Here is an 11754-nt window from a genome sequence, read left to right on the forward strand (position 1 = left end):
TTGTGTTTATGAGAAGAAGTAAATAACACTTCCTTATTTACTTTCTCCACACCAGTCATGATTTTATAGACCTCTATCATACCCCCCTTAGTCACCTCTTTTCCAAGCTAAAAAGTCCTAGGCTTATTAATTTATCCTCATATGGAAGCTGTTCCATACTCCTAATCATTTTGGTTGCCCTTTTCTGAAGGTTTTCCAATTCCAGAATATATTTTTGGGGGGATGGGACGACCACATCTGCACGCAGTATTCAACCTGTGGGTGTACCAGGGATTTATATAGAGGCAATATGATATTTTCTGTCTTATTATCTATCCCTTTCTTAATGATTCCCAATATTCTGTTCACTTTTTTGACTGCCGCTGCACATTGAGTGGCCGTTTTCAGAGAACTATCCACAATGACTCCAAGATCTCTTTCCTGAGTGGTAACAGCTAATTTAGACCCCATCATTTAATATGTATAGTTGGGATTATTAGGGTTACCATATTTCAACAATCAAAAAAGAGGACGGGAGGAGCCCCGCCCTAGCCCCGCCCCCATCCTGCCCTTGCCCCGCCCCTGCCCCTTCCACTCCCTCCCACTTCCCGCCCCCTCAGAACCCCCAACCCTCCCCCCCACTCCTTGTCCCCGTGATTGCCCCCTCCTGGGACCCCTGCCCCTAACTGCCCCCCAGGACTCCACCCCCTACCTAAGCCTTTCTGCTCCTTGTCCCCTGACTGCCCCCTCCTGAGACCTTCCCCACATCCTAACTGGCCCCCTAGGACCCTACCCCCTACCTGTCCCCTGACTGCCCCAACCCTTATCCACACCCCCACCCCCTGACAGCCCCCCCCCCAGAACTCCTGACCCATCTAAACCCCTCTGCTCCCTGTCCCCTGACTGTCCACTCCTGGGAGCCCTGCTCCTAACTGCCCTCCAGAACCCCACCCCCTACCTAAGCCTCCCTGTGCCTTGTCCCCTAACTGCCCCCTCCTGAGATCCCCCCCCACCTGTACTCTGACTGCCCAAAACCTTACAGCCCCCACCCCCCCGTACTCCTGACCCATCCAACCCTCCCCCTGCTCCCTGTCTCTTGACTACCCCCTCCAGAACCTCCCTGCCGCTTCTCTGACCTCCTGGCCCCCTCACTGTGCTGCAGAGCAGCGCACTCGGCAGCAGGGGAGGGGGAGCGGGAGGAGCTCCAGACTGCCGGAGGCCCGAGGCGAACGGCCGGCCGGTGATCTGCGAATGCAGGGAGGGGGGGGAGGGAGAGAGAGGAGGGGACTGGTCTCAAGTTGCAGGGGAGAGGAGGGGGGAAGTGGAGGAAGGGCTCAGGCTGCCAGAGCCCCGTGCGAGTGGCACCATCCAGCAGGCTGCCCTGTACGCCGTGCACGCTCTGCATGGGGGGAAGTCCGGACATTGACAAATTCCCCCCAGACGCTATTTTTAACTCAAAAAAGCCGGACATGTCTGGGGGAATCCGGATGAATGGTAACCCTAGGATTATGTTTTCCAATGTGCATTACTTTGCATTGATCAACTTTGAATTTCATCTGCCATTTTGTTGCCCAGTCACCCAGTTTTGTGAGATTCTTTTGTAGCTCTTTGCAGTCTGCCTGGGACTTAATTATCTTGAGTAGTTTTGTATCATCTGCAAATCTATAAAACTGTTTACCCCTTTTTCCAGTTCATTTATAAATATGTGGAATAGGACTGGTCCCCTACAGACCCCTGGGGGACACCACTATTTACCTCTCTCCATTTTGAAAGCTGACCATTTATTCCTAACCTTTGTTTCCGATCTTTTAACCAGTTACCAATCCATGAGTTACCTTCTCTCCTATCCCACGACTGCTTACTTTGCTTAAGAGCCTTTGGTGAGGGACCTTGTCAAAGGCTTTCTGAAAATCTAAGTATACTATGTCCACTGGATCCCTCTTGTCCACATGGTCGTTAACCCCCCTCATCAATTCTAGTAGATAGGTGAGGTATGATTTCCCTTTACAAAATCCATGATACAAAACTACTCAAGATAATTAAGTCCCAGGCAGACTGCGAAGAACTGCAGAAGGATCTCTGGTTCCCGCAGGCAGAGGAAGCTTTCTGACGCCCCCCGATGCTGCCTACACAGACTGGGGGCAGCAGCTTATTAGATGGCGGTGCACTTCTCTGTTCAGGCTGCCACAAGGCATGGAGCTGGGGGACCACCCCACCCATGGCGTGACCATTTTTGACTGGCCACAGCCCAGTTTGGGACAGGCGATCCAGCAGCATCAGGAAGGGGGCAGGGCTCCATGAGGGGAGGTGCCTGCCTGCGTGCTGTACTGAGAGCCAACGGGACGGCATGTGGAGCCAGGCCAGCCCCATGGGACAGGAACTGATGCAGGGAGAGTTCAGGGTGGGTTTGCTTGTCACTGCCCACCCACCCCCCAGGCAGGGCCGGCTCCAGGCACCAGCTTGTCAAGCAGGTGCTTGGGGTGGCCACTCCGGAGAGGGGCGGCAGGTCCAGCTATTTGGCAGCAATTTGGCGGACGATCCCTCACTCCCACTCGGAGCGAAGGACCTCCCGCCGAATTGCCGCCACAGATCGTCATCACGATCGCAGCTTTTTTTTTTTTTTTTTTGGCTGCTTGGGGCAGCCAAAACCCTGGAGCCGGCCCTGCCCCCAGGCCTCCCATCCTCCCTCAGGCAGGACCCGACACCCCAATCCCTGGGCCCTTCCCCTGAGACAAGACCCAACCTCCCTCCTCCCGACATCACACACCCTAGGGCAGGACCTGGCCCCTGGGGCCTCCCTCTGCCCCTGGAGGCAAGACCCAACCCCCTCCACCCCTATTACACCCCCTAGGGGTAGGACCCAACCCCTCTCGAGTGCCCCCCACACATACTTTAAATGGCTGTCTGCAGACTCGGCATGTTGTAGGCCAAGCTGTACATCCCGCTGGACCCCCTCGGCCACCCCCCACCCCAGTCCAGCTGGGCCTGCGTTTGCACTCAAAAAGTTGAACAACGCACAGAGCTCGGCCAGCTTGGTCGATGACGTGCATGACCCACTAGCTGCGGGTGGAATAACCCTGCTAGCACCCCAGACACACAGCGCGTGCGGGGCTTGAGTGGCCATCAAATGGGAAGCCTCCTAGTGTGTCACACACAAACCTCACAGAGGCTGCTCTGCTGGGGGATAACAGCTTACTACTGCTACCAGCTAACAGTATTGCCCCAGTAGCTCAGGTACTGTGAGGTCTGGGCCATAGTGCTGAAGGTGCCAGGTTCCAAAGTGAAGTAATCTAAACTGAATTAAGGCCACTTTAATTCTGAATAAGAGTGTCCACACTGGGGTTTAAGGCACTTTAACTAATCCACTTTGAAAGTTAATTTGGATTAACTTTCCTCAAGGTCCCCATGTAGACAAGCCCTAAAATGGTGACTTTGCATGAGGGTCATTATAGAGAAAGGTACAAATCTGAATAGCTTTTCTTTATAATTGGCCAAGCAAAATGAGGCCCTGAACTCAACGTGACGTTATTTCTCCGTGTCTGTCTGGAGCAAAGCAGGCCCCACCCTCAGCTCGATGGCATTTCTCTGGCTGTAACATGGTAGCTTTGGAATGGTGCATCCCATGAATTCCAGACTGTCAGAGGTCTGTGCTTTGGAGCAGCGCCCGATGCTCAGCCTTGCAGATGGCCCAGCCAGGAGTTTGCACCCTGTGCTAGTGGGTGGGTCTGACTCCTTGCCACCTGGCACCTCATGTGGGCATTTACCCCAGTGCACAGTGGGTATAGGATGGAGCCCAAACAGGGTGGGGGGACGGGGATGTATCTGACAATGCAGGATGCAGGGTCCATGCGTGGCTGCGGGTGGCTGGAAGAGGCAGGGGGAGGCCCCGTTCATTAGTGTACCTGAACGCAGAGCCCTACATGCCGGTGGGGTCACTCCATGGGCATCTCTCTGGACATTCCATCCCCCACTGAGGCGTTAGGGGAGAACTGCACAGGGATTTTCCCAGAATGCACCATTCCAGCAGCATGGCCAGTACGGCAGAACGGGCACAGACTGAGCGAGCCACTGGCTCTGGTGGCCGTGCCTGGAGCCGGCTGGGTATGCAGGGAGAAGCAGCCCTCAGGGTGGGGTGCATGGGGCAGTGGGGGGCACCGGGAGGGGATGTAATTCGTTCTGGCATTGCCTGTATGAGCCCCACCCCCAGCTCCCTTGGCTGCAGAGAAGCCCAGGGCTGGGGTAACGGTGCAGCAGGGATGTCTCGGAAATACTGCTCCGGGCACTGTGCCGAGAGGCAGGCGTCCTTCCTCAGGGGTCGGACGTGCCCGTGGCTCTGCTGGCATAATGAGATGCGGGGGGACTGTCACTGCCTGAGCCTGAGGCTTGGCCACTTCCCCTCCCCCCAGCAGTGATTGGCAGCCATCCAGGGCACCTGGTGATTTATCTTCACCTCTGATAAATTGCAGCTTTAACAGAGTCCGTAGCAGGTCTCCTTAGCTGGCTGTGCTGCATGTACAATGTGGGGGGGGGGGGGGCTCTGCACCCTCTCCCCCAGGTAAGGGGATGAACCCACTGGGAGATCCAGGGGCATCGAGCTCTGGTTTGTCCTGGTGAGGGATGTGGGGGATGGGAGAGGGAAAGACTTTGCAGGAGAGAGTTGGGTGTGTGTGTGTGGGGGGGGGTTTGGTGGGAATGGGGTAGCTGGGTCCTGTGAGAGCAGAGGAGATGGGATGGTGGGAAAGGAGTGCATGGGGCAGTGGAGTTGGTGTGGGGGGGAGGGGTTGGGACAGGTGTGGGGCAGTGAGGGTAGGTATGGGGAAGGGGTTGGAGTGGTTTTGGGACATTCGGGGTAAGTGTGTGTGTGGGGGGATTGGGATGGCTGTGGGGCAGTGAGGGTAAAGGTTGGCGACACTGGGGGTGGGGGTCAGAGTGGGGGTGGGGCAATGGGGGTATGTTTGAGGGGGAGGGGTTGAGCAGTGTGGGCAGGTGTGGAGGAAGGGTTTAGAAGGGGGTGGGGCAGTGGGGGGGTCAGGGGATGTGGAGCAAGGGATGGGAGTGGTTTGGGGGCAGTGGAGGTAGGTGTGGTGAGCTTTTCCGGTTTTCCGATTTCCCCCAATGTCAATAGGGCCCCCCCCCATGGATGCCTAGAACGTTCCCTGAGATTTTGGGATTGAGCAGACGTGGCTTTCACATGTCACAAACACCACCAAGCTGAGCACCGAGGCTGCACAGTGCTTGGTCAGCTAAAGGCCCCATCCAAGATCACGGTCCGTTGTGCTGGGAGCTGTACGTACGTCTCTTATTGTTTGTATTGCAATAGTACCTGGGAGCTGGTTATGGGGCAGAACCCAAGTCCCCCTGGCACGGCACGTAGTGAGAGACAGTCCGTGCCCCAGAGAGTTTCTCATGTTATCAGACAGAGGGAGGGAGGTGAAGCGGAAAAGCAGCTTGCCCCAGTTTCATTCAGCAGGGCGGTGGCAGAACAGGGAACAGAACCCCCAACTCTAGTGCAGTGCTGCATGTCCCAGACCATGCTCCATCCCTGGTAGGTGCATCTATGCAGCCATCATTTTCCAGCGGATTGCTTTGCATTCCCTAGCTGAAAGGTGCCCTGCATCATGCTCTGATGTAGATTTGCATTGCCCGTGGCAATGGACGGGGGGCAGTGTCACCTGCAGGGCTGGCTCCAGGTTTTCTGCCACCCCAAGCAGCGAAAAAAAACCCACAAGCTGATCGGCGGCACTTCGGCGGCAGCTCAATCGCGCCGCTCCATTCTTCGGCGGCAGTTCGGTGGCAGCTCAAAGAGGAAGAGGAAGAGAGGGACTGAGGGACCCACCGCTGAATTCCCGCTGAAGACCCGGACGAGCCGCCCCTTTGTATTGGCCGCCCCAAGCACCTGCTTCCTTGGCTGGTGCCTGGAGCCAGCCCTGGTCACCTGTGCTCACTCAGCACTGCTAACGGCTTTAGGGAGCTGCCTGGAGAGGGCTGGGCAAGGCGGGCTGTGGGGGTTATTCTTAGCGTCTGTGGAAAGAGCAGGTCTAATCAACCCAGAGAGAAGGGAAGGGACTCTCCCAAGGTCACCCAGCCAGGCAGTGGCAGAGCTGGGGCCAGCATGCAAGGGCATGATTCTCATCTCACAGGGCCAAGCAGGACACAACGTCCAGGAAAGTCAATGGGTAATACCTGTAAGGAGCAGGTGAGGAGAATCAGGCTCCAGGAGTCCTGGCTCCCAGCCTCACCGTCACCACTCTAACCAGTGGCCTCCACTCCTTTCCCAGAGTCTGGAATAGGACCCCGGAGATCTGACTCCTACTCCCCCCTTGCTCAGCAGCGCTTTCCCCCACACCCAACCTCTGTGACAGGCTGTAAAATTAATTGGAGCCATTTTCTTTTCTGAGTGAGCTGCCAACACCCCAGATCCCATCCCTCCGTCCCCCGCAGGAAAGTTCCTTTGTGGCACACGGATTCTGAACTCTCCTGCATTTAACACGGCAGCTTTATGCAACGCCTGGGCACCTCCCGCCAGGCAGCAACAAGAAAATCAAGCTGCTAAAACCAGCAGGAGCCCTGTGCCAAACGCATCCCCCGGGGGCCAGTGCCGAGGCAGTGGGGAAGGGTTATTTATACACCCAGCCTTAACCAGGCCAGGCCTATTTTAGCAGCTGGATTCATCCCCTGCCCTCCCTGCCTGTCTCCTGTGATGCTCTGTGCTAGCAAGTTCCTTCTCATTAGAGCAGTGGAGCGGGGCGCGGCTCTGCCGCTCACCCCTGTGCCCCCTGGGCAGTGCGCCGAGCTTTCTTTTCTCTCTTGCTCTCCCCAGGGTGCCTGGATTATTGTGCTGAGAGAAGGCAGCTGCCTCCGCTGGGCAAAGGACGGGCAAAGGGTAAGGTTTCGATTCAGACTCGTACGTGCTGGAGCCCGGACACCTGGGTTCTCTTCCAAGCTCTGTGTGACCTTGGGCAAGTTACCCTGACACAATCTCCTCAAAAGAACATAGAACATAAGAACGGCCAGACTGGGTCAGACCAAAGGCCCACCTAGCCCAGTATCCTGTCTTCCGACAGCGGCCAAGGCCCCGTGCTTCAGAGGGAATGAACAGAACAGGGAATCATCAAGTGATCCATCCCCTGTCGCCCATTCCCAGCTTCTGGCAAACAGAGGCTAGGGACACCATCCCTGCCCAGCAGATGACATCTGTGAAATGGGAACGACTCGTAGATTGTAAGGCCAGAAGGGCCCGTTCTGGTCCCCTAGACTGAGCCCCTGTATAACCCCATCCAGAGAACCTCCCCCAGCATCCAGCCCATCACGTCCAGTGGAGCTTCAGCCGATCTCTTGGAAAGAGACACCCACCCTGAGTTAGAGACTCCAGGTGATGAGGACTCCACCACTGTCCTGGTAAAAACCTGCACGTTAGTCTGCGTGTCTAGCATCAGCTTCCAGCCATTGGGCCTTGCTTGGCCTCTGCCTGCTAGGTTAAAGAGACCTCCACGCTCAGAAATCTCCTCTCCCCGCAGGGGTGAACAACCATGAGCAAGTCACGCCGCGGCCTTCTTTTCGATCAGCTGCACTGACTGAATCACTTGCTCTCAGGCAGGCTTGGCAGGCCTTGAATCATCCTTGGGTTCTTCCCTGGCTAAGGATACTGGCCCTTCTCTGCCAAGCATGCGGAGAGATGGGGTGAAAAGCGCTATGTGCCAAATGGAAGCACGGAGTTGGCTGCAGCGTACCCAGCCCTATAGAAATGGCTGGAGTTTCCCGCCCTGACACCAGGGGCAAATTTGGCCAGTTTCACCATTGACTTGAACCTTGTGTTGCCAGTACAAAGAAGGCGTCAATCAGATTGGTTCATTCTAGTGGGTAGGACCTTGGGTGGGGACACAGGATACCTGGTTCTATTCTCAGCTCTACCACTTCCCTGCTGGGTGACCTTGGGTCTCTGTTTCCTCTCCCACCCTGGGTCTGTCTGGTTTATTTAGCCTGGGAGCTCTTTGGGGAAGGGACCATCTCTCACTCTGTGCAGCGCCTGGCACAATGGGGGTCTGGTTTCAGATGACCCTGCAGTAATACAGAGAATTATTACTCTGGTTAAAGCTGTGAGATGACATGGATGTAGCCAAAATGTTCACCTCCGGATGAGCATTGGGCCCTAGCTGGTATTGTGCCATTAGATGCTGTGTGCCTTGCCCCAGGCAAACAATAAACAAGCATCTTCAGTCCGGGTTACTTTTATTTTAAATGGAAGGAAGATCAAAGAAAGAACCAATGTAAAGTCCCCAGGAGCTGAGAGCACAGCGTGAGACTCACCCCATAGCAGCGACAGCTGTCTTGACCTAACCAGGATTCCACAAGAGCCAGTGCCCCCCGAGTGCTGCATGGGGCTCCAGAGCCAGAGGCTGAGTCTTGCTAGCATATTCCCAGCGATGATTCGCCAGGCCCGGCAGCCTGTGCCGGGATCTATCTAGGATCCAGCAGCGCTCAGCAGCAGGTGGACAATGGCATGCAGTCCTGTCCACCGTGGCTGCTGGACATTTCGCCTTCTCCTGACAGAGGCTGTCACGCAGGCAGTGCCCCTTTGCCACTCGGATCACATGTCAGGGAGCAGCAGCTGCTTCCCGGGAGAGATGGACCCCTCAGCTCTCAGCCTATTGCAGAACAGCAGGTGATGGGATAACCGGGATCGTTACGCATGAGGGACAGGGAGATGGCACCGGGCATGGGGCATCAGCTGCGAGACCCCCCGCCAGGGTACCAGAGATGACCTCACCCATCCCCAGAAATCTGGGGAGTGGGAACCCCAAAAGTGCCCTGGGAGCTTCAGCCAGGCTGTGCCCCAGCCCAGTCCAGCTTGGAGCAAGTGGAGAGAGCCTGGGGGGGTGGGGGAGAATGGGAGCAGAAGAAGGCGAGAGGGAGAGGAGTAGAGAAACAGAGTGAGATGGAGAAGGGGGAAGAGACAGGCTCAGTACTTGGATGTCTCAGGGCCCTGCCCCACCTGCCAATCAACCCCCGCTGCTCTCTTGCTCTCTGTTTTGGAGGATGTCCGAGTGTGGGGTGATAACCCCTCCCTCCCTCTCAGATCCAGGCACAGCCCACACCCTCCACTTGGGCACATGCCAGCCTGCGTCTCCTGGACCCCCCAGTGTCACCCTGGCCTGGCACTGAATAGATATTTATAGAAACCAGGCCAGAAGGAAGATGCTATTGGGGATGACCATGAAGTGCACCCATCTCCTCTCACCAGGTGGAAGGGAAGAGACCTCCCCAGCCCATGCTGGTAGATAACTCTGCTCCCTCCCTGCTCCCCCAAATCCACATGCGCTTTGGCAAACTGCTAGTTCAATGGGAGAGGCTGCCCCTTGCCAACCCCCCAAATCACACTGTCCTCACCTTGGGAGCAAATCTCTAACCCCCCAGCTAAGGCCAAGATCTGCCCAGCCTTCCCTGGAAAGACCCCAAAAGGCTGAGCCTGTAACATTTCCCCTTTGTCTCTATGTATAGTTGCTGGTGGAGTGGGAGGCTGTGTATCAAATGCTGTATGAAGAGAACAGCACAGGGAGAGTTCTATAAATAGTCACTGCTCCTGTAGGAGGGTGTGGATAATGCACTGGGTATAGAGAGGAGAGAAAGCTTTGTAAATAGTGGGACTATGGGGAGGTGTGTGTGTGTGTGTTTGTGTGTGTGTCTGTGTGTGCATGTGTAGAAAGACAGGCAGAGACACAGCGAAACCGAGAGACACACTGGAGATACAGAAGATCTTTTTTAGAAACACTTTCCTACACTTGACTTTGTAAAAAGAGGCATATAGGAACTTGAGAGATCAACACTGAAAATTGTGCTGGATGGAGGCATATAAGGAGAGAAATTATGGATAGATGGAAGGTGATAGAAAGAGATGCTGGAGAGATTGATAGAGGGAGAAATGGCCTGAGAGAGAGAGATATGAGGTGTATAGGGATAGATAGATAGATAGATAGATAGATAGATAGATAGATAGATAGATAGATAGATAGATAGATAGATAGATAGATAGAGGAGGTGTATGGGGATAGATGGATGAATGGATGGATAGAGGACAAGGTATATGAAGATGACTGGATGGATGGATGGAGGAGGTGTATGGGGATAGATGGATGAATGGATGGAGGCAGTGGATGGGGACAGATACATGGATGGATGGATAGAGGACAAGGTATATCAAGATGACTGGATGGATGGAGGAGGAGGTATATGTGGATAGATGGATGCATAGGTGCAGACTCAGTGGGTGCTCTGGGGCTGGAGCACCCATGGAAAAAAATAGTGGATGCTCAGCACCCACCAGCCACCTGCCCATGAGCTGTTCAGCGGTCCCCCACCGATCAGCTGTTCTGCGGCTGGCCCCGATCAGCTGTTTGGCGGTGGGTGGTAGGCGGATGTGCATGGGGGAGGAGGAGGAAGCGGAGGCGGGAAGAGGCAGAGTGAGGGCAGGGCCTCAGGGGGAGGGGATGGATGGATGGAGAGGGTGTATGGGTATAGATTGATGGATGGAAGAAGTGAATGGATGGATGGATGGAGGTGTATGGATGGATGGATGGGTATACAGATGGATGGATGAGGTGGATGGAGGGATGGAGATCTGGATGGATGGATGGATGGATGGAGGTGTATGGGTATGGATGGATGGATGGATGGAGAAGGTATATGGGGACAGATGGATGGAAGGAGGAGGTGTATGGATAGATGGCTGTGTCTGGAGGGATGGATGGATGGATGGATGGATGGATGGAGGTGTCTGGAGGGATGGAGGATGGATGGATGGATGGATGGAAAAGGTGTATGGGGACAGAGAGATGGATAGAGGAGGTGTATGGATGGATGGAGAAGGTGTATGGGGACAGAGGGATGGATAGAGGAGGTGTATGGATGGATGGATGGATGGATGGATGGATGGATGGAGAAGGTGTATGGGGACAGAGGGATGGATAGAGGAGGTGGATGGATGGATGGATGGATGGATGGATGGATGGATGGATGGATGGATGGATAGATGGAGAAGGTGTATGGGGACAGAGAGATGGATAGAGGAGGTGTATGGATGGATGGAGAAGGTGTATGGGGACAGAGGGATGGATAGAGGAGGTGGATGGATGGATGGATGGATGGATGGAGAAGGTGTATGGGGACAGAGAGATGGATAGAGGAGGTGTATGGATGGATGGAGAAGGTGTATGGGGACAGAGGGACGGATAGAGGAGGTGTATGGATGGATGGAGAAGGTGTATGGGGACAGAGGGATGGATAGAGGAGGTGGATGGATGGATGGATGGATAGATGGAGAAGGTGTATGGGGACAGAGAGATGGATAGAGGAGGTGTATGGATGGATGGAGAAGGTGTATGGGGACAGAGGGATGGATTGAGGAGGTGGATGGATGGATGGATGGATGGAGAAGGTGTATGGGGCTAGATGGCTGGGTGGCTGGCTGGAGGACGAGCAGGTGTATGGGGACGGACAGCCCGTCTGTCAGTCTATGGCTCCGTGGCTATGGAACGTTCTCCCGGGCTCGGACGCGGCTCTGCCCGGGGCGGGGCGGCTCCAGGCTGGGTTCAGCGCCGTGCGGCGGGATCGGGGCGCTGCGGGGATCCGGGGCTGGGGGGACCCGAGCGGGTCCGAGATCCCGGGCCGGGCTGGGGAGAGCGGAGCGCTCGGGGAGGTCCGGCGCGGTTGCCGTGGCAACGGCCGGGAAGCGGGGGTGCCTGGGAAGGGGAGGACACCGACACACAGACACGCACAGAC

Source organism: Malaclemys terrapin, chromosome 21, assembly GCF_027887155.1.
Source record: "Malaclemys terrapin pileata isolate rMalTer1 chromosome 21, rMalTer1.hap1, whole genome shotgun sequence".
Taxonomy (NCBI): Eukaryota; Metazoa; Chordata; order Testudines; family Emydidae; genus Malaclemys; species Malaclemys terrapin.